The 16,401-nt window shown below is 39.7% G+C and overlaps 1 pseudogene across 1 annotated transcript in view; it reads right to left on the reverse strand.

Annotated features, from left to right (window-relative positions):
* Window positions 1-3,911: 3,911 nt before the first annotated feature.
* LOC147725357 (cytosolic beta-glucosidase-like) overlaps window positions 3,912-16,401 on the reverse strand; it is a 328,336-nt pseudogene continuing 315,846 nt past the window's right edge. Inside the window, exon 6 of the transcript XR_015309776.1 lies at window positions 3,912-5,657. The product of XR_015309776.1 is annotated as a cytosolic beta-glucosidase-like (transcript). The remainder of the gene's footprint in view (window positions 5,658-16,401) is intronic.

A 16,401-nucleotide genomic window follows, 5' to 3' on the forward strand; every position in this document is an offset into this window, starting at 1 on the left:
AAACAAGTCAAGCATAGTCAGGCAGTCTCTTCTGAATCAGTCAGGCAGTCTCTTTTGAATCAGTCTCTTTTGAATCAGGAGAATGAATTTTAAAACAGGAGCAAAGGCTTTAAAAATCAGATGCAGCAGTAAATAATTTAAAAACTACGAAATAAGTAGAGAACTCACCAAGCTTAAGTTGATGTTGGCAAGCCTACGGGTGAGGATGACCGTTGACAGTTGGTCACTGGTGGGGCACGGGCAGCCAACGATGTATAGTTGCAGGTAAGTGCTTGGGTTCTTAGTTGTAGAGTTAGAGTTCTTAGATGTAGTTGAAGACTTTGAATGTAAACCTTTGAATGTAGACCTTTAAAATAGCATCCACGCAGGGTTGGTAGTCCAAAACGTTGCCAATGAAATAATGTAATAATCTTCTTGGAGTCAAGGTGTAGTTCCAAGTTAGTATTTATTGTAGTTGAAGTTACAGATGGTATCGGTGAACCAAGATGGTAGTTAATTGGTCAAGTAAGTAGGTAAGATAGCAGTTAAGTTAGCCCCACCAGGAGCTGTCCTCCTGGACACTCAGCCTTCCATCACCAAGTGAAGGCCCATCTCATAGCCAGCATTCTATGACATACATAGCATTCTAAATACAGACAAGCTGGAAAGCATGAGAAGGCAGATGACAGATAAGGAGATTAAGAAACACTTTACAACAAGATGCCTTCAGCCCACACACATAGGAAACTGCCACTAGTATTTAGTAACTCTAGACTTCTTGAAGCCTTGACAGGGCAAGGGAAGAACTTTCCTGAACCAGATGTGGGGGTAGTTTGGGAGATTCCAATGTTGGCACCAGGAATAAATAATCGACCGTCAGAGCAACTCTTCAGTACACTCTTGGACTTATGGACATTACAGAAGAAGAACTGCCTTATTCTCCAGAACACAGCCCTGCTGCTTGAAGTCTGCGTTGCCCCTCAGAGGACTGTTTTGCTGCTTGAAGCCTTCCATGCTGCCCTGTAAGAAGGAAGCTGGATCTGCTCCCTTCATCCTAGGCTAACATGAGTGACTCTAAGGGACAGTTGGAAGACCTCCTGTTCTGAGATACAGGAACACAACAAGCTCCGGAGGCCTCCCTGCACATACCCAGCTGACCTGCTGCACTGGACCTGCCTTGACCTGAATCTGGACCTGGAGTGAATCCATGATCACCGAGAGGAGCCTCCCCGGGTCCTGGACTCTTGGTTGATATTAAAGATCACTTCTCTTTGCTTAAGTGAAGGTTCCATCAAATCCAGCATGAAGAGATGTGAAGTTCCACAAAGCCTTGTAGCACAGCTGAAAACGTAATCGGCACTGAAGCTGAGAGATACAATTCATCAAGAAGCCTCGCCGTACAGTTGAAAACATCACTGTAACTGATGCTGAGTCATGCAAGGCACCTCAATCCCTCACTGCACAGCTGCAAGCTTCATAGGCACTGAAGCTGAGCGACGCAAAGCCTCGCCATGCAACTTTATCAGAACCAATACCAGATTGAGCAAAACCTTGCAAAATAACACAGAGCAGATCTTGCACCAAAGAGATAAGGTACAGATCTCAGCAGCCCCACCTACCCTCCATTGCAGTTGTCCTGAGCTTGTGACTTTGTCCCTGTCCCAGATACACACTGTTGGCACTTTTTGCTTCTTGTCACTATTTTTATTTACTTGAGATTGTATATCTCTGGTCCTGCTGATTGGATTTTTGCCATTCTGGTATCATTATATTTATTACAATTGGTCTCTATTTTTCTGAATTGGTTTAAGATTTTTCTTGTGTTGTGTTTCTACTTTATTGCTGTGTGTTTGCTGCATAGATACTTTACACATTTCCTATAAGTTGAGCAGGACTTCTTTTGTGCCAGGTTATCAGAGGGCTTAGCACAACTTTATTTAGTGTATTTTGTGGTTCTCCTTGACAAGGTTAGTGGTTGTTGCTTGAGTAGGGTTTTTACCCCCCTCAACCAATAACTCAATTTCTTAGAGCCACTTTCAGTGTCCTGTGGACCGACAATGAAATTATTCTTCCATCACTACACCAGTGTTGTGATATTAAGAATGAATGTATTGGGGAAACTTATAGAAACATTTGAAATGTTTTCAAAATAATCGTCATGAGGGGTCGAAGCAGGATGACTATTTCATTAATTATTTCCTTGCACTTCAGAGATCAGAAATGTTTAACTAAATTCATGGAAAGAAAGTCCTCTGCATGGCCCAGAAATGCTGTGCTATCCTGCCCTGCCACTTATTATGGCTCTTCTCTGTACAATCCTGCATGCCCTCTACAAGTGCTCCATCCATTTGTTTTTCTATTTGGCGGGCTGTGGTGGCTGGGGGATATTCAAACTGTATCCATTCTGATTGAGACTGGCTACCAACCAATCAACTCAGGCTTTTCTGTGACAGGTCCTAGTAGAAACAGATTCATATGGCCCCAGCCTGTCACTGTGGCTGTTCAAATTCCCAAACAGCGATTGCATGCCTTCGTCATGTATGGAAGCTCAGTATGTGTGCATTACTGGTACTGAATAGATGGTGGTGCATATATGAGCTCTGGTGTGTACAGCACAAGTTGGTAGCCCTCTTCCAGCAGACCCACTTTAGTCCATTGGGTGGCATGCTAGCTGGCATTCCCGCTTTCTAAGCCCATCTTTCCGAAATCAGTTGTAGCTGGTGAATGAAGAGAAAATTGCCAATATATTCCCTTTGTCAAAATAGGACTTATTGTGCTGTATTGAAATCCACCTATGATGGCCTCAGTCTTTGAGGCAATGAGAATGAGACCAGATTGAGAGAGCTGCCGGCCTGAAGTCAACAAAACACTCTTGGCCAGTTCATAGTAGTCTGAGCAGTGATTATTGGCAGAGAACCCAGGACAACAAAGGAAGAAGCATTGCTCCTGGATTGTACGACTTTCTATTGCCAAATTTGTAGAGTGCTATTTGCCTGTGATAAGGTCTCAAAGCACCTCTGGGGTTGTCAGTCAGAAACAGCTCTCTTTGTTGTTCATTGCTGCCAATGTGTGCCCTATGTGGAAACACTGGGTATCATACATAGGGGTTGGAAATTAGCTGAAATCATTTCATAGCAATCTTGGGTTTGCACATCAGCATGAAGTCAAGTAAAGATCTTTAGGAGAGACTGGTTTACATGCATGCTCAGATGTGTCTTCTTGATGGTTGTGCTTGGTTGGTAGGTTGTTGGTTTGAAGACTGGCCTATATGAAAAGTATCAGGTATGACATAGGAGGCTCAGAGAAACGCTCAATCGAGTGACAACAATTTTGAAGGTACATTTATGCATGGAGGGTGACAGAAAAGAGTAAGATGGACTGAGTCATAATTTTGTTTACATATGTCACCCTCACCTATGTATGATCATCTGTATGGAAAAGCAATGGTTATCCCTCTAATAATAAGTGGAGCAACACCATTCAATAATCCAGATTCTTATAATGTAGCCATAAAAGTGAGATTTCAATGTAAAATAATTGTACTATCTGACCAACAATACGCTCGCCATGGCTCACACACCATGTATACATACAAAGAATTAGATGGGTGGCAAAGTAGCCTGGTCCTAAGCCAATTACATTGCTTACATATCTCATAGTAACTGACTCAGTTGCACTTCTAGTTAGCAGTTATTCTTATTATGGCAGTAAATATTCCATAATAGAGCCTTAAAAAATTCTCTTTAAAAAAGTTGATAATAATTGAAACTATAATCACTGTGTTACAAATATTAGTCTATTTGTGCAACAAAATCAACTTGAATTCAGGAGGGTCTTTAGAAATATTGAAACAGTTGGTGTAACATTCATGTATGCAACCATACTATCAACAATTCTCAAAAGGATAATCATTAAAAGTAGAAGCTAAACACTTTTTAAAATATGTATCTTTTATTGTGATTATACTGTAATTGCAAACATGTACACAGTTTACAGGATCATAAAGAAAACGTATTAATTTAAATGCCTTATTTAAATTTGATGGACATTATACATCGGTCCTATTTCTGAATGAAAACTCTCACCAAAAAGAGCTCAGAACTTAACAGTCAACCAACAGATACAATACTATATTGTCCAGACCCATGCAAAAAGAAACTACTTTAATCTCACCACAAAATGAAATATTGCACAGATACGAATAACGTTACTGGGCTGTGTGGTTCTCAGAGAAACCCAGCAGCCCAACAACATCCTCCTCCACATCTAAATACCACTTGTTCTGTTACATACAGGCTAACGGTATACCAGGCCACTACTAAATATCTCCTGCGGAGCAGGGTACCACATGTAGGAAGTCGTGTTTTTTCATTGATTCCTGCATGTTTTCCAATTTAAAATGCCCACTTTCATCTAAACATTTACCTGCTTTTAGCAAGTGAAATTTGATGAGAAATCAAACTGGATTCGTGTTTTCTCATCAAATTTTGCAATTCCTGATTCAGCAGGAAACAACACGTCGCCAGACTAATCTAAAAGTGTAGGCCTTTTGTAATCGGACCCTAAGTCATACATTGGCTCATACTTGTTTATACAGTTGATACTATATGAATGAACGTTTCTCGCATGAATATAATCACAAATTGAGAGTGGAAAGGGGATTTTTGGAAAATGACATGAGCCCATGACTGCACTTTCCTTGGAGGGTAAGAATTCATTAGGTAAACTGTTCAACAAGAAAGTCAGACAATCATGTAAAAGTCATACTTTCACAAGTATGTGCATCTGACATATGCCACGTCCATTGTTCCAATAGGTTAGGAACACATAATGTGAAGAACTTCAGCAGACATTTCCCCAGAGTGCAACCATAACAATCCTAGTTCTGGGGATTTGGAGGATCCATGAGTAAATGTGACCCTGCTCCAAAGCTGTGAAGGTATCACTATTCAACTCCATCATATCAGTGTGCCAGTACCCAAAGAAATGTGGCTGCCATAACAGATAATAAGACACTAGGTCATAAACACATAGATGACTTCATAGAAACACATGTTCACTAGCATTGAAAGAGACTGACTAGCTTAATAAGAAAAAAACATAACCTACTGAATATAATTGTGAGAGCTGTCATTTGTGCTGTCATTTATTTCAAAATTTGCAGTTACTATAAGGTATATCAGAATTTGCATTTGCTTCATGTTAAGAGAACATACATAAGACTTTTCCAAGATATCAGAAAACACCCCATCCCAAAAAAAAGTATGGATTAATACTGTTCAAACATGTGAGGCTTGGTGATTTTAGAGAATTGAACCTATAACAGCTTCAAAAAAGAGATGTAACATTTAATTAGTAAGGAAAGCATGTTTACACTCATATAAATCATCATTGTTTATTTTATCACAATCTTTATTTTACTTGTTACGGAATTCACTAGTTGTAGAACTACATTGGTCATTTATTTTTTTTTTCATCATCAGACTCTCCTAAACCATTTTGACTAACAACTTTTTTGTATTCCAATGCTGATTTGTATGGAGTTCGTGGCAATTCTGGACTTTCAAAATCCACGTGGTAAAGACCAAATCGTTGACTGTATCCGTAAATCCACTCAAAGTTGTCAAGAAGAGACCAAACAAAATATCCTTTTACATTTACTTCATCAACATGGATACCTGTGAAGATAAGTTAAATCCATTTTAGTTCATGTTAAACTCATGCTAAGTAAGACTATTTTATTATTCTTTTTTAATCGATTTCTGTTTTTCTAAATATTTTATCTTTTAGATAATATGTCTAGTAATAAAAGTGTGGAAGCAAAATGCAATTCATGCAGATTGGCATTCTCAACGGTACACCGAAATGCGAAAAGGATGATAATTCTAGTCAATTGCAGTGTGACGGTTCTATTTTAGTTACTTTTGAGGAAAAAGGGAACACATTCTTTATCTGTGTTTGATCACATGACCTTCATAGCATTTTTTTGGCAGCAACAGCAAATATCCACTCACTACGCATGTCCTTGATCTCTCATCACCATACTAATAAATCAAAACACCTCAGGTTTGGGGACTTGATAACATCCTACACTTAGTCCTTTTTTTCGATCCGTAAATCTTCAGGATAAAGTACATTGTGCTGCACACAATCATGTTTTTGCGGCATATATGCCCAGCTGTATTTTAATAACATTTATTTGGTTTGCATTCTTCCCAGCTGAAAAAGGTGGAGGATGCCCCATGGGACTACTGTACATTTAAACAAGCATAAGTAAAGTAAGTTGGAACAATTTAGCTATGTACCCTCTAATTATAGGTTCATCTGTAGCTACTTTGATTTGGCTAGCAAGATTTGGCACCAAGGAACCCACGTGCTGAGAAGTGGGTATTGAAGTTCCCAGAAATGACTGCATAACCAAAAACTCAAACACCCTCTGAGGCAGGGTGTCATCTGCAGCCCCCTATCTTCCAATGCTATCCACCAGTTCTTCCATCACTCACTTTAAGATGGACAAAGGAGAGCCCAGGATGTATCTTCCTCTGGAAAGTAACAGAAAGGAAGTCAGGAGCATTATATGATCATACACAGATCATTGGATGATGGTCAGGCCTGCCTCCTAGACTTCTCGGCTGCCTTTGGCACGTTAAACCACAGCATCCTGCTAAACACTCTCACAACAGACAGGCATCAACAGCTCTGTCCTTCAGTTGTTCTCCTCCTTTCTAAGCCAAAATTCGCAGCTAATCAAGCTCAAGAATTCAACCTCAAAAACACCACCAGTCTCCCAAAGAGTCCCTCCAGGGTCACTCCTGTCTCCCACACTATTCAACCTCTATATGGAACCCCTTACAATGATCCTGAGGCAAGCTAGAATAGACTACCATCTATATGCAGATGATATCCAACTCTACATGAAACTGTCATCAGTCCAAGACATCCAACACCTAAATAACAATCTCCTCGCAGTCCAAGCCGGGTTGACCAGGAACCACCTCAAACTCAATCCCAGCAAAACTGAACTCCTTCTCATCCATCCAAAAGAAAAATCCTTTCACGTAGAATGCTGGCTTGACAACCTCATGGCTTTGAACTGCAAACTGTTCATCTCCAACTCTGTTAAATCCCTAGGGATTACACTTGACTCACACCAAAGCATGAAAGACCATTTCAATGCTGAAAAATATCAAAAAAAGTAAAACCTTTAATTTCCCAACCTAAAGACAGTGGTACAATCCTTAGTTTTACCCAAGCTAGACTATGGTAACACAATGGTTACGAGCACCCCAAAATCTTACCTAGCCTCACTGAAAGCCACTCTCCATGCTGCGGCTAGACTTGTATCGGGGTAAAGGTTCTTTAATCACATAACTCCTGCCCTCAAACAGCTCAACTGGCTACCAATCGAGGCAAATGCCATACTAAAAACTGTCTGCATAACCCACAAAGCACTCTACAGCAAAAAGTCAATCTACCTCATGAATCAAAAGCTGGCCAAAAGAAACTACTACTAAGCTCAAACAGACTAATCTTGGTACCTCCAGAATTTAAGAGAGAGAAATCATGCACCAGCTCCTTCTCTGGCAATGCTCCAAAAATCTGGAACTTCCTGCCCCAGGGCCTGCGGGAAAATTAACCCTTCCCTCACTTCATGAAGAAACTAAAGCTTTTCCTCCTCAACAACAAATACCTAAAACTACCTTAAAGCTCATGTCTAGCCTGAGGGCTCCCTCTGCGCTCCCTCGAAATAGATCTGTGCACCACTACCCTGGGAAATCTGTGCCTCTTGTTCTCCCATCCACAAGAGGCCTTATTCCCAGCTACCTCAGACCTACAACACCAGCAATGCTCCAAAAATCTGGAACTTCCTGCCCCAGGGCCTGCGGGAAAATTAACCCTTCCCTCACTTCATGAAGAAACTAAAGCTTTTCCTCCTCAACAACAAATACCTAAAACTACCTTAAAGCTCATGTCTAGCCTGAGGGCTCCCTCTGCGCTCCCTCGAAATAGATCTGTGCACCACTACCCTGGGAAATCTGTGCCTCTTGTTCTCCCATCCACAAGAGGCCTTATTCCCAGCTACCTCAGACCTACAACACCTGTCTTTACTTAAGATCAGCCTGTTTTGTTGTATTTATTGATGCCATGTGTTTTGCTAAAATTATTTTACTTCACTGGTAATGTTGTACATTTGCAGCCATGCTCTGCAAAGCAATATGTATTGAGTATACTGTATCGATCTCAAAATTGTATCAGCAAACTCCCCACAATGTCCTTGGACACCTGTCACATAATTTCACCACATATATATTTGTCCCCCAAATGTACCTTACATATTTCGGCTTATGCATTTTCATACCTTGTTTATCTCATCACTTTCTATCACTATGTATCTGCTTGTACTCCAAAGGTACCTCAAGTATATGCCGCTAACTTTATGAAGCGCTCTGACACGGTCGGGTCAAATTTGTGTAATTTAAAACTCAGTAAATAAATAAATAAATACAATTTAAAAAGAATAAAATAAAGAAGTGATGAAAGGCCTGAAGCAGACTTTGAATGTAAAAGAATTTGGGAAAAACTCTCCATACACGTTGTGTACGCGCAGCCACTCACACCAACTGACATAGAACACTCATCACAACAAGAACATTTTTTCCTTATTCTGACTTTGTCCTTTGACTGAGGAAGACCTGTTTGGAAATCTATCAGAAATATTTTGTACTTTAAAATGGCTACAGTAGCAGCAGCAGCTGGAACATCTGCACCACCACCACCACCGCCACCACCAAGAGGACCACCACAACATTACATCGGTGGTCAAGAAGAGGAGGAGGAGGAGGAGGAGGAGGAGGAGGAGGAGGGGAAAAGGTGGCTGCCAGAAGACAATACCCCATACAAGCCAAACCAGCACATTGTATGGGAGTTTTTTTCTATCCCAGAGGGCAAGAAGAAAGTCAATGCGCCCAAGGTGACTTGCCTAATCTGTGGCATGGAACTTTCAAGGGGGAACCCTAACAAAAATATTCTTTTGGTAATAATACCATGATTAGACACATGCAGCGCAAGCATCCGAACAACTATGCTGCCGCAGAGGTGAGAGAACTGGCCAGTAACTCTCACCAATCTTCAACCACCACCTCCAAAAGAAAGCAACCCACTCCATCGGGACCAGAGACAAAGGAGACGATCCCTTGCATACAACCACGGTTTGGGGAATTCAGAATAACATGTATTTTTTGTGGTAAGACCATCTCCTATGGTGAACAGAGCATAAAGCTCATCCTCCTTGCTGATGACAACCACAATTGCCCCAAAAAACCCTAATTTTTTCCTGATTTTTTTTGCTCCAGTTGAGCCATTTTCAATTCCATGTTCTTTGTTTCTCCCCATAAAATTAACAAAAAATATAAAAGAGTTCATAAAAGCCAAAAAAAGAACAACATGTTCAAAAAACATTAAAAAAATATAAAACAACAAAAAGAAGAAAAAAAACAGTTCTTTTTAGAACTACCTCCAATTTTTAAAAAAAGGCTACATTTTTTAAAAACTCTATCATTCGTTTTTCCCATGCAACGCTTCCCGGTACGCTCCGCGGTGCGCTTACCAGGCGCTCCCCCCGCGCAAATAAAAAAAAATATATTTTTTTTTGCCCCGCGGGGACCTTTTATAGACCCCTTATCAAACCTAGGGGGTCAGGGGGGGTCTACTCTGCCCCCTTATGGTCATTCCCCCCTTTGTTTTTGCCACCTTTTGTGTCTCGATCCTACCAAGACACTAGATGGCGGCCGCTCCGGACTGTTTGGAATGTTGACAGACACCCGAGAGCCAATCAGCTTTCCGCGCGCGAACTCGCGTAGCGTGCTGGTTAGCGCCCCGGTGCGCGTACCGGGGAGCGCTTATAGATATATATATTTTTTTGAACCTAAATTACTCAAAATTCACTGGAGCACATATCTTGAGACATAGCAAAGGCACATCGGGCTACCAGTCCCTACAATTTTGCCACGTTTGGTGGAAATCCATTCAGCCGTTCAGGCTAAAAGTGAGGTCGACCGCCCTATGGAAATTAACACGGGGAAACCACGTTTTGGGACCCCCCTTTTATCTCGGCCCCCGCTTGACAAATCCCCCCCAAACTTTCAGGGAAGGACCGGGGCGCTGCGAGGCAAATTTGAGGACATTTTCAGGCAGATTCCTCAACCGGCGCCAAAGTTATTCACAACAGAATGTTGAGATTTTGTATTGAAAATAATCCTAACTATAACTACCTACTGGCGACCGCCAGTAGGTAATATATATATATATCCCCTAAGCCCTACCCTAGGTGCCCTCAAGGTAGGGCACCATGTAAAAATAAGCAGGGACATTTTAAAAGATGTTTTATATGCCCTGGTGGGGGAAAAACTACCAATATTGTTTTTCCCCCATTGTAGCCTCTTGGCTCCATAGGCTAACATGGGAATCAATAAATAAACTATTGATAGGAGTGAGATAAAATAATATTTCATTCACGTAAAAGATTGTTAATGATAAATCCAACAACTTGCCACCGTTCAATCTCTCATAACTAGTACAGAGAAGGAGTTATGAAACTTTCTTTCCTGTGAATCAAATCCCAGCCTTCTAGCAGCCTCTCATGATTGGCAAGTCTTGCCAGGCTGAGCCAAACTGATTTTATGAGGTGATAAGCAGCCTGCATGGAGACAGAGGTAATCTGCAGAAATCAGGAAGGAGGTAGGGTAATCAAAGTGATACCCTTTCTTCTTAGGACAAATGAATTTAACCCAAATTTATTCAGAATTCATTGTTTTTTTGCGTAGCACTTTTCATCCTAAGTGGGATGGGTATGCTCAGATGTGGTTTCCTTGATCCCTGTGCCACTGGATTCAAGCTAGCCTGGCTGATGAGGGTTAATACTGCGAAACCAGTCTAGGATGCTTGTTTCCAGGGCAAGGAAGGACCTGGCTTGGCAGTTCAGATTGGACTGTTCCCATGAGGAAGAAGGGTCAAGACTTATTTGCATATGTCTGGGTCTAAACTGGTATGGAGTGGTGCTCAAAAGAACAATGGATTTACCCCGATCTGTGACTGGGGTAGAATGTATGATTTATTTAACATTCTGTCAATCATTTGTTTGCGTAGCACTTTTAGAACGTTGCAATTTTCCAGTCCCAACTATTTGGTGCCTGCAGCCAGTTGACTGGGTCATATGGTGTAGTTTCAGTTGGTTCTTTGTATATTGCTCCCCGAGAGTAAGACAAAGGAGCATAGGTGTAGGCAGGATAATTTACTATTACCAACTCCACCTGCTGCAAACTTGAGGAAGGTGCTAGACACTGGTAGGGGGAAGATTTACTATTCCCAACCCAACTCCACCCTGTGCCAACTCAAGGAAGTTGGTGAACACTAAGATAGGGGCAGATTTACTATTCCTAACTTCTCCCTGTGCCAACTCGAGGAAGGTGCTAGGCACTGGAAAGAGGATAGATTTACTATTCCCATTTCTATACTGTGTGAACTTTGGGGATGTACTGAAAACTGTAAAACATAAACATATTAAACATGTCAATAAAAAGGATAACGTTTTTTTTAAAAAAATACTAGGTTCTAACAATCCAGACACAAACACTGAGAAAGCCAACATTGAAATTAAATTAACTTTCACATCAAATTGCAAATCACTAAATCATCAGGTAAACTATTTCTCAAACAGTTCCAATATTCACTTTCTACGAGCAGAATAAAAACACAAACATAAAATATTTATTAATGCACACTGTGGTTCAAAATTATAACATAATATTTAATTTCAACTGTTTAACTAGCATAACTAGCATAAAAGAAACTTATTGAAAGCTTTTCAACTTTAAATTATTTATCAACAGCAACCTCTTAAAACCTGAAGAAAATCAACCACCAACTTTCTAAGAAGAATGCTGAAGAAGATTCTAATCTAACAGCAAAACTCAATTCTAAAAGGTAAACATCTCCACATTTCAATCAAGAGAACAAAATGATTACTTTTTTCAAAAAAAAAAAGGCAGCCTTTAAAGTTTTTCCTCCTACAGAATTCAAGCAACTAACAATTTTAATTCCACAAGGACAGTTTGAAAAAACTAACTTGTTTCCCTTTCCAGGGGATAACGCAAAACATATTAAAGACTTCCATAACATATTACTAACATATTGATTTTCTGTATCTGAGAACAAAAACATGGAAAATGCAAGACAGTTACATACATTTTACCTAAAACAGGCATTAAACTTCTTAAATATGTTGGGTACCTTTATTGTAAGAAGAAACATACTAAGCCCAAGGTTCATTGGAGGTATGTGGACTATTTGTTAACCTGTTGTAAAGGCAGAGCTGTTACAGTTGGTGGTATAATTAAAAAAACTACAGAGCGAGCAACTCCACCTTTACAATGGAGGTAGAAGTGAGAGAAAATATATAGCACACTAAAGTACTTAGTGCAATCTCCAATGTACCCTGTGGCTCAATATGGAGGGAGGTAGCCCAGAACATCCAAATGCTTGTTGCTAGCCATATGGCCACAGGAATGAAATGTTTTTGATTTTATATATTTAAAGTGTTATATTTTTTCCTGCCTGTGTTTCATGTTAACACTAATACTTTGTATAAGGATCTTGAAAATATTTAATGACTTTTTATTCATGTAAATATGTGTGTGCTTTTATGGTGTTTTTTAATCACCGAATAAAGATTCTTTGAATTGAATTGAATTGAACTGAGGACCTAATTTACCTATTGGCAGATCTGGTCCTGCTGTCTTTTTTCCGTCAGTTAATCCATCCTCCTACTAGGAGGTCTGCCAGCTCGAATTAGATGCTGTTGGGTCTATGGAGGATAGTCCATCCGTGTGCCACTGTCTCTGCCAGATATATCCTCTCGCATCGAATACATAATAGGCAAAAATATCTGTCAGAGAGAGTTTAGCCAATATTTTGACCTGGACAATTCCAAAGTGACATAAATGTGGAGGGTAAGCCTCCACACCTGAGTTGGTGGTTTTGAAGGGATATAAGGTAGAAACTTACCTTTTTTTCTTTTTTCCATTTCTGTTTACGTCATGAACCTGGTCGTCCAAGTGCACCCTTTGCTGCTGCTACTTGACCACAAAGCAAATGAACCTTGTTGTCACCAGAATTGAAGGTAAGATTTTTCATATGTTTTATCTTGAATTGTCTGTTTACATTTGCTCTAGACTTGTGCATTTTTAAATTTCTCTTACAAGCAATTTTTTTCTAACATGTAATGCATATGTGTGTAAAGTTGTCATTTGAGAAATTTAAAGAAACACATTATTTTTTACTTATTTTTTTCAAATTTGGTACAAGCGTACATCATGATAATGGCCACCTACACAGAATTTGACGTAGATCAAAATACATAATATGTTCATACATGTGTGCTTAATTATTTTTCATAAGCTATCAAATTATAAACATTAACATGTGTACAACACATTATTTTATTAACCCGTTCATTGTGTGCGTCGGCCAACAGCCGTCATGAGGACTACCTCCGTAGTGCTGGGCACGCCCGTTGGCTGACGCGTCGCCGCCCGCGGAAATGTCCACACCACGGCGGATTCTACGCCGGGCTAAAGGGGTTAAATTAAAGTTAATATAATCCACTAATTGCACTAAACAAGTTAAAACCTTCTAATACATGTAAAATCTATGTTAGTTCAAAACTTTAATCATATTTTTATTTTTTTATGTAACATTTCCACTTGTATAGTGCATTTTCTGTATTTTATTACATTTCATTTCCATATCTTTTAAGGTGTAATACATATGTGTTTACCTGTATTAACACTAAAAGTAAAAATGTCAATTTGGGGGGGAGAGGGGGGGTTTAAGTGTCCATTATCAGGATGAATGTTTGCACCAAAATTTGAATGCCTGTTACTTTAGTTTTTTTCCCAATGTTTGAACTTAACAAATTTGTTATTTGAAAAATCTTTTATATTTTCTGTAATAAATGTAAGTAAGAATATGTATTTCGCATTTTTAATAATCAATTGTAAATGAATAACAACGTTAGGACAAATTTTGTAAAATTACATTTTTTATTTATAATTGAGATAATCCTCTCATGCACTTAAAAAAAAATGTTAAAGTTTTTTTTACCAACAACACCTTGTGGCTTTGTTGCCAATAACTTGCCTCTTAAACATAGTCCAAAGGGCAAATTGATCAGGAAGGGACATCAATGGGGCACAGAGCAGTCATCTCAAGGTTTTTTCTATGGAGGGGTGGGTTAGGTTTGATAGGGGTCAAGGACAGATAAGAGAAGAAATCGGAAGGAGGAGTAAGGGCAGGAGGGGTGGTAGAGGTTTAGCTTTTGTGCCTGGATACCCTATCAGATGATTAGCCACACTTTAAAAATCCTAATTGATTAATTGGTTTTGGAGGTAGAGGGAGCTGGAGTGGGTGATGTGTTTGCGTCGGTTTGCTTGACAGTTGCATTTGGCTCTGGTGTTTGTTGTGTATGTTTGGATGTGTGTTTTTTGGCTGGTATTTGATATTCTTCTGAGTGCGTGCATGTGTTTTTGGCTGGTGTTGCTTTGTGTGTAGGTGTGCGTTTGTGTGTTTATTTTGATAAGTGTGTTGTGGTGGTTGGTATGATTTTGGTGATGGTAGATGTGGTGGTGGTTGTGCGTGTGGTGGTCGTGGTGGTGCTTGTGGATGTTGGGTGTGGTGGTATTTGTGGGTGTGGTGGTGGTTGTGGATGTAGTGGTGCTTGGGGTGAGGTGGTGCATGTGGTGGATATGGGTGTGACAGTGGTGGTGGTGCTTGTGTATGTGGTTGTGGTTCTGGTGCTTGAGTGTGTGATTGTAGGTGTAGTGGTAGTTGTGGATGTGCTGGTGGTTGTGAGTGTAGTTTCAACAGTGCATGTTTGTTGTTTGTGTGTTTCTGTTTATGTGTGTATGAGTGTGATTGTGCTGCTTGTGTCTGTTGCAGTGGGTGCCTGCAAAGAAGTGAGTGTGCTTGGGTTTGAGATGGGAGTTTGGATTTGGGTTGAAGAAGGGACCGGAGTTGGGGCAGAAGGTAGAGTTGGTTGGGAGGCTGGGGTGAGTGAGGAGACTGCTGTTTTGGCAAGCAATCTCTGCCTGCAAGATATTGAACTGTGAATGGCATCCAAAAATGCAACAATTTGTTGCATTTGGCAGGTTAGTTGTTGGATGCCATTCACTATTGCAGTCTGGCCTACAGAAATGCAGCATAACAGGTCAATAGCATCCTCATTCAGTGCCGCCAGGGTGACATGTACAGTGGGTGAGGACTCCTGTCCTTTTAGGGATTAGGGTTCGGCCAAATTGGGGGGTGGGGCAAGAGGAAGGGTGGAGATGTGTCTCTGGTTAGTGGCCAAAGATGAGGTTTTACCAGTTCTAGTAGGGTCGACCACATCTAGGGACTGGTCACTTGTGGAGGCCTCTGATGAAAATGACAAAGCAGTGGCCTCCGTTCCAGTCCCCTCAAGCTCCATGTGACTGTGTCCATTGGTGTCTGATGGTTCACCACCGAAACATGGAGGCTATCTGCTTCCCTGCCTTTTCTGCCAACATCTCCTTCACCTGCTTTTGAAGATGGTGTAAATACATACAATAGTTTTATTGTATGTCTAAATACAACTGATCATGAAGCTTTTTCCCAAAACATTTTCTAAATTTTCATCTTTCAATTGCTGCTTTGACGCTTTAAAGCTTAGGTGTATGTTTATCTGTATTTTATGCATGTAGGGAGCATCTTCATAAACAACATGATCTCAGTTCTGTTAATTCACTATTACTGCTCCTAATTTATTCTTGATTATTTTTCGTGACTATTTTGAATTTTCTTTGATACTATTTTACGCTTCTGAATTTTTCTGATTTGTTGTTTTGCCTAGTTAACCTATGTAACAAATATTTTATTTTATAACAGCCCACGGTACATTGTGTGTATAAGGCAAAATAAGCTAATTTGCTTTTTATTTTTAAAAATAAACATATGAATCATGTGTGTTAATATGTACTATAATGTAGTACCAATATGTGTTTAAACCGAAAAGTCTGTTTTCTTTTTTTGGGCATTTCACAATTGTAAAAGTTACCTTAATTAACTGACGTATTTCTTAAATGTTATTTTTTTTACAATTTTATTCAATACTTGTGTATTATTATACCACCCCTATATATTTATTTATGCTGTAGAAGAAATCCCATTTATTTTATTACTTCTACAGCATAAGTTAATACATAGTGCTTCTTACATTTTTAATCCACTTTAGTACAGATAGGATTTGTTTTAATTTTTTGCTTAAATAGCTTATTTTATTTTTCGATAATGCACATTTGTGAATGAGTAAGACATCTAGCAAAAATAGCAATTTTTAACATAAATTAAAAT

This window comes from Lissotriton vulgaris, chromosome 3_2, assembly GCF_964263255.1.
Source record: "Lissotriton vulgaris chromosome 3_2, aLisVul1.2, whole genome shotgun sequence".
Taxonomy (NCBI): Eukaryota; Metazoa; Chordata; class Amphibia; order Caudata; family Salamandridae; genus Lissotriton; species Lissotriton vulgaris.